This window comes from Oryx dammah, unplaced genomic scaffold, assembly GCF_014754425.2.
Source record: "Oryx dammah isolate SB20612 unplaced genomic scaffold, SCBI_Odam_1.1 HiC_scaffold_24, whole genome shotgun sequence".
NCBI lineage: Eukaryota > Metazoa > Chordata > Mammalia > Artiodactyla > Bovidae > Oryx > Oryx dammah.
This window is the reverse complement of record NW_024070208.1, coordinates 75,487,954-75,491,120: the sequence shown is the minus strand read 5'-3', so window position 1 is coordinate 75,491,120 and position 3,167 is coordinate 75,487,954. Positions and strand designations below refer to the sequence as shown.

Below are 3,167 nucleotides of genomic sequence, written 5' to 3'. Positions count from 1 at the left end.
GGTGGGAAGGACCAGGTGGTTTGAGTGCTACCCAAGTGACACGTGTGCAGCCGCCAAGCAGCATTGTCTTCAGAGTCTTCTCTTGAGATGCCGACTGTGTACAAAACTACCCGTGCTTTCTGACTGCTGACCGGTCAGCAGATCTGTTCCTGAACTTCAGTCATGAGGAAGCAGCTTCTGCAGAGAGGGCTTTGCAGGACCCCTTTGTGCCAGGAAACACAAGAGAGAGCTACTAGGCAGTTAGCTCGTTTTAACACAGGATTTCAAGTCGCGAAGTACCGGGGCTGTAACTTTTCAGCCTCATCTTACAAGTGCCGCTGTGCCTGGACTTTCCGTACTGAGACGCATTATTCGGTGGCCAGGCAGCTGAACCAGGCTCCACAATCCTCACGTGTCCTCTCACGGGTCCGCGCCGCATCCTTTACTCGTGCTGTCGGAAGGACTGTGTTTCTCCTTCCTGAAATCTACCCACTTTGACGTCTGACCTGAACAGAAATTACGTGAAAGAATGATGTATTCACAGATCTTGGATATTTAGTTTCTGGTCACGTTATCAGCAAGCCAGTCTAAAGATTAACTGAATTTGGGGAGGAGACGGGGGACATACAGAGCCAGAAGATTGAGGGAGCTGGTAACAGGCCATCACGCATGAACTGTTACAGCCAGAGAAAGAGTATTTCAGGTTTATTTCCCTCCAGTCTTTTCCTTGCATCACCACGTTCAAAATTAAAAAGCAAATATAAAAAATCGTTCTTTAAACCTGTGTGATTCCTGGGAATGCAGCTCCCTGGGTGTTGGCTGAAGCTGTGAGCTGGACATCCGGGCTTCCCTGCCCGCGAGGGCCTGGCTGCAGCTGCCGTGGGCACACCCAGCACAGAGCAGGCGCGGCCCTGCAGTGTGTTATGCTGGTGACACCAGCTGTCGAGAGTGGAAACTGTGATCTCTCCCACAGCGTTAAAGAGGCTGGTTTTGTTGCCTGATATTTACACATAGGCCAACCTGGACTCATAAGAGAGTAAACATAAACTGTTTACTTAGGAAAATGTATATTCAGAGCTTCCCCGGTAGCTCAGGGGTAAAGAATCTCCCTGCCAACGCAGGGAACAGGGGTTCGATCCCTGGTCCAGGAAGATCCCTCATGGCGCACAGCAGCTAGGCCCAAGTGGCACAACTGCTGAGCCTGTGCACTAGAGCCCGGGAGCTGCAACTCCTGAGCCCATGCCCACAGTTGCAAAGCCCGCATGCCCAAGAGCCCGTGCTCTACACCCAGAGAGAAGCCAATGCAGCAACGAAGACCCACAGCCAAAAATAAAGATTAAAAGGAAAACGTATCCTCAGCAGTATTGTTTAGGGAACGGTCTCATAGCTACACAAAATGTTAGGGAAGTCCACAGGACTAATAAGCACTAGATTTGAAAAGGGCCGCCTTGTAGTCAGCCTGAGATATGTTTGGTTTGGTGTTATCTTTGTTTTTATGTATTGTTTTCCTTTTTGTATGATGTGGACTTACAGCATTTTTCTAAGAAAAGATGTATGTTTGTACATATGTTGATGTTTGGAAAATTTGCTTTTCTAGTTAATTAAACTTTCCATATAGATGAAGGCTAAGAGAACATCTTTGCTAGAAAGTCTTGGGAAAATCTGCTTTCCTTCCCGGTCTTTACAGTATACAGAACATGATGAATCCTCTTTAATCTGTAAGTTAGGGATTGTTCAACAGCATCAATATAGACTGAAAGACCTTATTCACAAAAGACAAGGTGTGGAAGCAATCTCAGTGTCTACCAGCAGATGAATGGGTGAAGAAAATGTGTGTATCTGTATATGCGTGTGTACAGTATTTCATTATATACATGGGCTTATACACACATGCGTATATAAATTTACTCAGCCTTACAGAAGGCAGGCCTCCCGTTCACAGCAGCATGGATGGACCTGGAGGATGTTATGCTAATATTTCAACCAGATGTTTACTGGGAAGCTGCTTTGTTGTCGTTCATTTCTTTGTGGTCAAAATAGAGACAGTTGGCTAAAGGAGCATTCCCAGGACCAGACGAATGAGCCCATTCATGCTCTCCACACAGGTTTTGTTCCGTGGGGAACAAGTCCAGTGGGTCCCTGCCCTTCAGAGGGTTGGCAGGAGGGAATAACTGGAAGGTGGGGCAGAATGCTCAGATGCAAAGGACTGAGGAGGCTTTGGGACGGAGCAGGACCGAGCTGGGGAGTGCAGTGTGGGTCAGATTTGGGGGGAAGGTGTCAGTGTGGGGTCTCGGGTAATTGTCAGAGGTTGTCACTGAGGGGCTCTGGGTAGGGCTGGGGGGCAGGGGCTAAGTGGATGGGGCTCAGGCCACAGTCATGAGAGGGGGGGAGCGTGGCAGGGCTGCCAACAGCTGGCTAGGACACGGGCATCCTGAGCCCCTGAGGGGCGTCACACTCGGCCTCAGGAGCTCAGTGTGGCTCGGGGATTAGGGTGGTGGTGAGAGGATCCTGCAGGGAAAGGCCAACTGGGGATGTAAGTGTTTGAGGCTGGTATGGGCAGAGGCTGCAGGAGGAGGGGGCCACGTGGGCAGCCTGGGGAGGCTGATGCCGGTGAGGGAGAGTTGGGAGAAGAGATGGCACGGAGAGGCGAACGGGGGCTCCAGCTTGAGCCGGGCCAGGGCGAGGGACCAGGGTGCCCCCCAGGGACCGGTTAGGGCAGCCCCCCAGCCAGGGCATTGGCTGGAGGCTGAGTGGGGTGGGGGGTCTCTGCACGGAGGATGGAGGGGTGGGTGCCTGAGGCTGCTCGGGGGCGGAGACACCCGAACGGGGCCTCGGACCCTGGAGCTCATCCTTCTCGGTTCTGGAGGCCGCAGGCCCGACATCCAGGTGCGGCTCCTCCCCGGGCTCGAGGGCTGGTTGGCTGCGCGATGGTTTGCTCTCCTTGGCTCTGGGCTGGCCTTGAAGCCAGGAGGTGGCTGTTTGAAAAGAATATCCTGTTTATTCGACAGAAATTTCCAGATACATGTATTAGTGTGAAATAAATCTGCGTACCTTGAGGTGTTTGCTAAACAGGTGAAACAGTAAAAATGAAGCAACCGGAAGGAAAAAAATTTCTCCCCATGTGCTCACGTGGCCTCTCGCCTCCGGCCCGTTTCTCCCCGTGTGCTCACGTGGTCTCTCCTCCGGGC

At 51.9% G+C, this 3,167-nt stretch overlaps 1 protein-coding gene across 2 annotated transcripts in view; it reads left to right on the top strand.

The window, feature by feature from the left end:
* The window catches only part of GGACT (gamma-glutamylamine cyclotransferase), a 48,730-nt gene that overhangs the window by 15,653 nt on the left and 29,910 nt on the right, over positions 1-3,167 (top strand). The window lies entirely within an intron of this gene.